A 9,773-nucleotide genomic window follows, 5' to 3' on the forward strand; every position below is an offset into this window, starting at 1 on the left:
GATCGGAATCTATTCTGTGTGTGGCAGCATTCCAGTTTCAACTGCGACAGTCTTTTTATATTCTCTAAACAATTTAATTTTATCAGAGTGGAGCGATCTATACACTGAAATGTCACATAAAGAAGAAACCAGTCCAGCTGAGCAAAATAAACAGCATTCGACCAAATGACCAATTGATTTTTAAAAAGCAAACGTACTGATGGGGAAGTTTGCAAAACAGAACGACAAATTTGCTTGTCTCCAATTCAAATGTATTTAAATTGTGTAAATGATATATAATCTTAATTTGGTTTTCGATCAGGAACATATATATGCTACCATAATTTAAGAAATCAAGTCTCACCTCTTTTACTTTTTAGCCTTTCACAGGTAAAACAGACGCTTTACCATCACGAGGATGCCTGGCTGTAAGTTCCGCAGTCATAAAGATATATCCAATCGTTGTCTTAGTTCACAAAAATCCTCAGTGATTAACGTAGATCGCAGGTAAATTTCCTGAGGAAATTGTTGTCCGGGATAGTGCGATATCCCCCAGTCCACTGCAGCGGGTTGTCTACGCTATTCTCCCTTTCCTCCTTTGGTACCGCATGATGCCAAATAGCTGACGTTCTTCTTTTCGGTGCAGCCTCTTTTCCAAAATAGCCGTGTCGTTTGCAAGAGAAAAAAGCATGACTGCTAAGAGCGTTTGGTTTAAATTACAACAAAGCTTTGTTACTTATTACGCGCATACCAAAACAAAACAAATGTTTATGATTGGATTACTAGGTGACTTCTTTCTAGATGTTTGTACTCCAAATAATTATTTAAAAGCCTTATAGGCTAACTTGGATTCAATGCGTTGCATGTGCTAGCAGCTAGAACATGATACTACGAATACGAATAACAGTCAATTTTTATAATTGTAATTTAAAATATAGCACCCATTGTTTCCATTAATGGACAATACAAAAACAATAACTACCCATTTTATTAATTTAACTAAGCTCTCGCTGAGACTATGGGATACCTTTTACAAAAAAAAAAAGGTATGAAAACATGACGTATTCATTCTTAAGGAGAATGAGCTGAAGCTGAATTGTAATTGGATTATGCAGCAAGACAATGATCCAAAACACAAACAAGTTCCCATCTGAATGGCAAAAAGGAAACAAAAATGAAGTCTGAGAAAGTCCTGACTTGAACCTAATTGAGATGCTATGGCAGAACTTGAAATGAGCCGTTCCTGCTCAAAACCTACCGATTTGTCTGATAGGGGTGGAGGGAGATGTCACTTTTTATTTGTATCTGTAAAACCAACAAAATTATTTTTTATTGAATTTGGATTAAAAGCAGAAGTGGGCGTGGCATAAACCTTAAATATGCAGTTTAACCAAAGATGTATAAAATGTCAAAAAACCGTTAAATTCACCATTATAATCACTGGCACTGCTATTGTTTAGATATTAAAGTGTTAAAGTCGTGGTTTCATAATGAAATCAATAATAATCCAGTTTAACACCAGGTAATTCGCTTTTAAAAACTGAATTTAAGAAAAAATGACCTATATATAGCCACAAAAGGCTTTTATAACACCAAGGAAAACAAACAAACAAAAATGTTTTTAGAAATCAGAAAATAGTTAGGCCTACTCATCCTTATTTTGAACTGCATACTATGCACTGCATGAACCCCACCACCTCTACCTTACAGAATCACACCCACCTACTTTTAGCCACCCTGACCCTACTGACGCCAGTTGACCTGCTTATATACTATACATAATCAGACTGTACCATTTACATACAATATTCAATTATCTCACAGAATAAATGACAGTATATTTTTACATTTAGACATCACTATACATCGGTTGCTACTTTATATCTAATGATCACATATCTAATTGGGTACTAGGAAATATTACCGAATACACTTTACCCTCTCCCCCGTCTAAAATAGCCAATTCTTGCAATAAAATTGCAGAGAATCGTGACATTCGGATTACGTCATTCTAGTTCGAATATGGAACAAATGGAAAAAACAACGGTTAGTAGCTGCTCTTAACATTGCGTTCATCGAACATAGCATACTAAAATAAATCTATTTAATGTTACATACCAGATGTTTATCTGTTTAAGTTATGTACAGTACATTATGGTGGTGAACATATGTACAGCGTGAGCACTGTAAATGACAACAGTATCTTGAAGTTTTATTAAACAAAATAAAACGAGGGAAGTTCATAGAATGCCAGTAATCCCGTTCACAGCCGTAAAATGACTCAGTGTTGCTCAAATGAAAGAAAAGATTTTAACGCACAAGTCTCTCATTAATTCACAACCATCGCATGGTTTAACTGAACTGAGCAGGATTGGATGAGTTGTGGTTTCCTTATGCTGAATACGCCATTATTTAGATCATTTATCTCTTGATTCCAAATCAGCATAGGTCTGACCTCTATTGCTTACTCATAGACATTGCTAAGTAACGAAGCAGCAAATCTATCCCCATGCAGCATGTTTGTAATATCTACATATAGAATGTAAATAGAACGTGCGCATAGAAGAGATAAAACCTGGTTTCTACCTCACACGTGATCACTAACTGGCCAACAAATGATGTAAAGTCTACAGAAAATCAAGACTGGCTGGAAAAGGTTTCCTTACTCTTCCCTATTGACATGACTACATAAACAAAATAAGTGTATTTAAAACATGACGAAACCAAGCCACAACTCATCGAATCCCATTTATGTCCTATCTCTGGCAATACAAAAGAAAAGACCTTCCTAATTGGTTGCTGGTTTAAAAATCCATGCATTGTGTTTTTTTTGAACCAACCACATGTTGTCCTGAAAATACTGCAGATATTAACAATTTATCCAGTTATTTTTCATTGTTTCAATTGTACCACACCTCTGTTACAACTTTCCCTCACCTCTGTTACAACTGTCCCACACTTACTTCACAGTTGCAACATTGGACTATGTTAATGTTTGTTTAAATTACAGAAGAACCGTTTGTGATCACCTCAAACCTAATGTGACTTATTGTAGCAGACAAGTGTATGTGCTTTGTAGTGAAATTTCACAGCTTTTGATTGCATTACTTTTAAATAATTCAGTAAAAAGTGAAAATTGCAACAATTTGGCCTGTTCTCCCCATTCAGAATATTTTCTTGACCACAAGTGGTAATGCCGTTCTGTGACCATCAGCAATTTGAAATAAAGTATACAAGCCAAAAAATGTTTTTTGTCTTTGCTAGAATATTATAATTTTTGTAGAAATATAGGGGACAAAGCAAGCTGATTACAAAATATTCACCAGTAAGATACGTTTGTTGCATTAAGTTGCATTTATTGTCATTCATCTCATTACAGATGGGTGTGAGAAAAAGAACAAAGTACATTACCACCGAGACCACAATGCGTAGGAACTGTCATAAACAACCAAAAATAGAAATAAATACAGGAATTAAAATTATAAAAAAGAAAAAAGCTTAAGAGCGCTCTGCTAGCCAAAGCAATACTATCACAAGGTTGATTGTGAGATTGAATACGTCAGAGGAGGACAGTGTTTGCAGGGCTAAGCTGTAAACCTGCTTTATGTAAGGTGGGAGATCATACAGTATCACATTGCATTTATTATTCTGAGCATTTTAGTTTTAGACAGGAAGAATTGTACGTGACTGCAAATAATATTTTGAGTGCTCTGACTATCCTGAGTCATGTATTGAGCTGGGGAGACAGCCAACAAATTAGGCTGAATGCATTCTTTTCCACTTCTGATGCTCAACAGTATTGACTTGGCTGAGCTGTTCAGTACTACTCAGCACATGAAATCCAGGAAAGCAGGTATATAAATCAGGACCAGTCCTAATATTGCTTTGACTGAATTTTTCTACAGAGAGGGGAAACAAAGCTACTACCATCTCAGTGTGGGGTGGCCTCAGAGCAGGTTCCATAAGGGCTTTCATCTTTCCAGACAAGGCTACACTTCAGAAAAACGCACGTGTGATATGGCTCAAGGACTTGCTTCAGTTATGTTCATGACATTTATGTTGTCTAACGTTGTCTGTGTGCTGATACAAACATGAAGACCAACAAGAATTCTGTAATGTTGTCCAACTGCAATAGGTCTTTTGCCTTTTGTATGTTGTATGACATTGGACCATTCCAAGTGGCCCAAACATTTGGCATATACAGGCCTACATAACAAGTCAATGTTTTCCTTAATAAGGAATGGGGCATAGATCCCATTATAATTTTGTACATTTTTTACATTGCACTAGAAAAACATAAATCACAGTAAAATATGGGGTTCCGTTTAGGAAAAATAATCCATTTAGTGTACTAATGTATTGGCTTGGCATATACAGTATATTGGTTTGATATGGGTGTGTATTGGTTGTCGTTGATGCATCTATTGGTTTGTAATTTATATCTATATTGGTTTGTCCCTGATGCATCTTTTGGTTTGTAATTTATGTCTATATTTGTTTGTCGCTGACGCAGCTATTGGTTTGTCATTTATGCATACATCGGTTTGTAATTTGTGCTTCTATTGGGTTGATTGTCATGCATATTGATTTGCTTCACATGCGTATTGGTTTGATATATCCATGTATGGATTAATAAATGGCATACTGTATATTGGTTTGTCATTTACATTCGTATTGGTCATCGATGCTTGTATATTGGATAATTATGTATGCGTCTATTGGTTGGATTATCATGCATATTGTATGGCTTCATATATATTTATTGGTTTGCTATATGCTTGCATTGGTTGTCATTAATGCATATATTGGTCTTCTATTTACACAAATGCTATATGGCGGGGCTTCGGTCACGCAAAAGATTGTTTAGCAGTAGTTTTTGTTGTTACTATGGTGCATCATGAAGCCAACTTCAGGTGTGCAATATTCACAAAAAATGTATTATTGTGATTAAAGCTTTGCAGACATGCAAAACATATTTGCTTAATTAATTCCCCTAACAAAGCACTTTTATGTCATAGTGCTGAAGCCAGCCTCATCAACACAGTTGTTATCAAAGTACATTCCCATATTACAAAACTTTCAGGACCCGTTTAGCGCTACTGTATATTTTTACATACAATATTTAATTATTTTATCTGTGACGTTGCATTCCTTTTCATGGTGCCTCCTTTAAAAGGTTGAACCCCCCATGTGTGTGAACAGCTGAAATGAGCTCCATTGACGTCATAGAGTACTGCTTAGTTTCAGGAGCAATACTTTCCACAGATTACTGGTATTATAATGGTGAACATTACTGTGTGTTTACCTGCTAGATTATTCCACTGTATATTGGTAGAGTAAATTGAACATCTGCAAAAACTGACCCTTACCCTCTCCCCCTGTATTTAAATAAACTGAATTACAAATCACTAATGTGTTAAAATGTTTTCAGATTTCAATTTTTGGGGTTTAACCGATGAGAAGGTTTACAAGGTGAGGGAGAGGTGGTAATCATTTCCCTCTCCTCTGATATATTCTCAACCACTAATGGTAGCTGGTTTGAACCACATCCACACTCTGTCAGTGCATGGTTTTGGATTCTCTTCATATACAGGATGGAAAATGCCTCAGAATGGATTCCTTATTGTCAATTAAAATAATGAACGGCCTGATTAAAAACCAACATCAACATCTCAGTCTTGAACTCATAAATATCAGTGCCCTAAGATTAACATATTGCTTAGGAGTGATTCTTTTTTTATGTAATACATTTTACTTTAAACTAACAAAGGTTTACTGAAGAATTGTTTTCCCCAGTTATTTTGACCTCAATTTGGGGCATCCATTTAGGAAATTCCTTTCTATTCTAGACCTCTGTCAGCACTGTACCAGCTTCATTTCACCACAAAATGTCAGACCCAAGATAAAGAGACATTTCAAATGTACACTTTTGTCATTGCCATTGGTTATGCTGCTCAGTGGACTGACCATCCGGCTCGCCTTCCAAAGCCTCACCTTTTTTTCCAACACATGTATCACCCAGATATCAATGTCTGGTCTGAAGTGAGTCAAAATTTGACCTGACCAAGGTCAGGTCAAATTTGGGGTAAGGACAGTTGAAGTTTCCCTTGATTCCGGAGGAATCAAACATCTGAGTCCATGGTCCTGCTTATACCTTCAGTCCACTTGTATGTCAATAACAGCAATGTATTAGCTGAGTTAGTACTTGTTTGTGAAAACTTGAAGAGCATTCCTATCCTGAACCACCCATCCCCCCCAGAGAACACATTGGTCTCTCCTAGCGTCGGTTTTTCCTGGCTCTGTTTGACAGACAGTAGCAGGCTGCTGGACCTTTTATAAAAAGACCCATGAAACCCTATCAGCTGTGTAATCTTGGAGCTATTTGGCCCGCTGTGGTTTGCGGGAGTAACTTTGAAATCCTGGCACCATCAGAGCACTGTCCCAGGTTTCTAACGTCAGGCCTGGTGGAAAATACATCCCCTCACCCCCCTGCTAAGGGATACAGGACAGTCTTTGGTTTTGTCTTTTGGGATCACCTCAGGCACAGATAGTTTGGTATTCATGTAGGGGTGAGGACTCTGATGGTGGAATTTCAGGAGGCGGAGCTAGAGTTGATGTGCTCCCGCCTTGTCATTGTATATTTATAGCTTGCATTCCCACTAGACATGGAAAAGTAATTCTGACTTCATAGATTATCATTCTGAAATCAGGACTGACAAGAAGTATGGGGTGCAATGGCACTAGATCATGAAACCAGCACGACCCCCTAGCTATAGCAAATGTAGGAAACAGTGGCCACATGGTTATGTGCTTTCCCACCCTGCTGTAAGAGCAGCAAAGGAAAATCAGTGGACAATCTGAAGTTGCATCACTTCCTCTTTCACAGCAGCAGAGCTCTCGAACAGAATAAATAGATAAAAATGAGATCACTGCTCTTGGATGAATTACACAATAATATCCATTAATTGTGGTTAGTATGCAGACATTTAAGGGAATTGTTACACTATAAGTAAACTTCAGTCTGGGAAGACTGAATTAGGCATCATACTGTACTCATTTTTAAAATAGCCCATGGTGAAATTAATCTTTTCTGTGTTTTGTTCATATGGCTTAATTCACGCTCAATAGCATGCTAGATACAGGCATCTAATACAGTTATTAGCTGTGGCTGACAGTAGTTAATTGTGTTTAAGGTGTCGGACAGGCCTCCCCATGAATCACCACACGTAAAGTCCCTTTGCCAGCTACAACATTGGGTAGAGAGGATGGACTAATGACTGACAATCTCAGAAGCTAACACATTGTTCATGACTTCATCCCAAATGCTAGTCCGTAGTACTACTAGTGTGGACAGATCAGGGTGTGAAATGCAAACAACATGGATTGTGTGGTGGTATGTCATCATATATCGGGTGGTATCAGGGCTACAGCATGGCTGTGACCCTGCTGTATCAGGCTGTCATTGTAGAGGGAAGGGATTGCAATGTATAGTCATACTTGCCACTGGAAATTCTGAACAGGCTACTACATAATTCTCAGGGCATATTCCAGCAACCCAAGCTGACCTCTGTGCTCCAACAACATTTTTGTGAAGGCTATCATATTGTTCCAAGCGACTGCTATACGGCCTACTGGATCCACTTCTGCTATTTGTTAAGCTGTATTTCCGAAACTATTGAACAGCCTTAAGAAACATCTTCACACAAGTGCATATGAGGCCATATATATTTTTTCTATATGTTTTAATGCTCATATGAGAAGGATCCTATGTTCTGGGAAATGTGCCTGTGTAATTGTGGTAATTAGGGAAGCAATGGCATACTGGCTCCACTATGGCATCGTTTTTACTAGGTTGATAAAAACATTACATTTTATGACTTTGTTCACAGCTTTAGTAAATAGATGTCTCAGTTATTAGTTTGGGCTACCTCTGTATTTTAAAATGCCTTCTGTGACTGAAATGTGTCATGCTCTTTTAATATTGGGTGCTCTTGGAGCTAGGAGCAGTGCACTGGCATTTTATTGAATGGGACTGGCATAGGTAACTTCATCACTCTGAAGCTGGCACCAACAGGCTTGATCAACAGCGGTTCACTGTGACAGTCACTGGCACGCCACAATTGGGATCAGTGACAGCTTTCAGTGCCATGGTTTCTACCAGCTTGCAGATGCCATGCAAATTTAATATTTGTTTTTATTGACTTTTATTTAACCAGGTAGGTCAGCTGAGAACTCAAGTCTCAATGATGAGCGAGAAAGTCAAAGTGGGTCAGGAATAGAAGTGATTGTGCAGCAAATAGGTGCCATCGATGCATGCTAGCGTTTTTGTGCTTGGTCTTATACTTTGGTGACTGAGGGTACCAGTCTATCCATGACTTTAGATTAGGAAGGGTATTACAGTTGGTTCTAAGACTGTAAATAGCTCAGAGTTATTTTGTGAGGATGAGAGGCTGTGCATGTTTATGCAGAAGAGAACAGAGGACTAATCACAGCAGCTGAACACTTGCTTTCCCACATTAGATGGGGAGGGGAAGACGCCACTGTATTGAGCACCATGTCATCACTGGTAGCTGTGCAGAATGCCAAAAGGCATACTGCTTTGAATTGAGGATTTTGATCTTTATCTGTTTTGTTTTTTTTGTTTGTATTTTGTTTTTTTGCAGCATAAAATATTATTTCTATTTCAACCTGGCTGAGGCTTCTGGATAATTTTTCCAACAATATTGTACAGCATAAGCAACAGGACACAAACTCACATGAACAATTCAAATATTCCAAGCAACAGACATGTCATAAGTACAATTAAACTGAATTTGTGAAATTATATTAAATAGCATGGGGTAAAAATAATAGCGGCAAACAAGACTAAGGTAGAAGGCACACATACAAAGATGAATATTTTCACATCAGCAACCATTACAATTTTTAATTAAATTTCAAATGAAAAAAAAAAATGAAAATTGATTTTTGAAACATGAAACCAGGTAATAAAAAGTGGAAATGACGATATGAAAACATTATATATTATACAATATATTGTATATATTATACAATATATTTGCAAGCAGTATTGGAAGACTGGCTAAGAACAATGCGGATTTGAACATAAGAAGGCTGTCCAATCTACCTTGACCTTTACAGTGATTTCAGTTAATTTACTGAATAGCTTTATATGTAATCCATTTCATGCTCTGTGCAATAGAATAACTTTATTTTTCCCAGGGGGAACATCAGGACAATCGTTCTGCAAAAAATAAGGTCACAGAGCAGGAAGCAGTGAACCAGTTGCTTGTTTTGGGACAGGGCCACAGACACTTGTCCGTGCATCCAAATAAAACCCTTTGACCTGCATTCCGGTGAGGGAGACCATCAATACCCAGTCTATTAAAAAAAGGGTGAGGTTTTAGCACCACCATACCTACAAAGTCACAGGATATGTAAAGCTTTTTAAATGCAACAGATTGTCACTAGTTATAATGTCTTTTGTCTAAATAAAACCAAAAAAGCATAATGGTAAATTAACTCATTAAAAATGAAAATGCATTGAAAAGGCTCATTAAAGATTATAATTGCATTACAAATGCAACCATCATTAACACATGGCATGGCTGTAATCTGTTACATTTATAAAATTTCACACATAATTCATTCCTGGGAATACTGGCTTTAATTTATTTTGTGGGTCAATTGATATCATGCATCATTTCTTGTTCTTAAGCAGACAGTCTTAATATGAGCAGGAGTTACAAAACCTCCTGCATCTAATGTGAACTGCTGGTTGGAAATGCCATCCA

The 9,773-nt window shown here is 37.3% G+C and overlaps 1 protein-coding gene across 7 annotated transcripts in view; it reads right to left on the bottom strand.

Moving 5' to 3' along the window:
- Positions 1–591, bottom strand: part of obscnb (obscurin, cytoskeletal calmodulin and titin-interacting RhoGEF b) — a 129,745-nt gene extending 129,154 nt beyond the window's left edge. For 5 of the 7 annotated variants that reach the window (XM_035428903.1, XM_035428902.1, XM_035428900.1 and 2 more), the window contains exon 1: positions 344–591. The gene's annotated coding sequence lies outside the window, so the exon portion shown is untranslated. The remainder of the gene's footprint in view (positions 1–343) is intronic. The other 2 variants (XM_035428905.1, XM_035428904.1) reach the window with 1 other exon arrangement.
- Between the last annotated feature and the right edge of the window lie 9,182 nt (positions 592–9,773).

Source organism: Anguilla anguilla, chromosome 8 (genome assembly GCF_013347855.1).
Source record: "Anguilla anguilla isolate fAngAng1 chromosome 8, fAngAng1.pri, whole genome shotgun sequence".
NCBI classification, from domain to species: domain Eukaryota; kingdom Metazoa; phylum Chordata; class Actinopteri; order Anguilliformes; family Anguillidae; genus Anguilla; species Anguilla anguilla.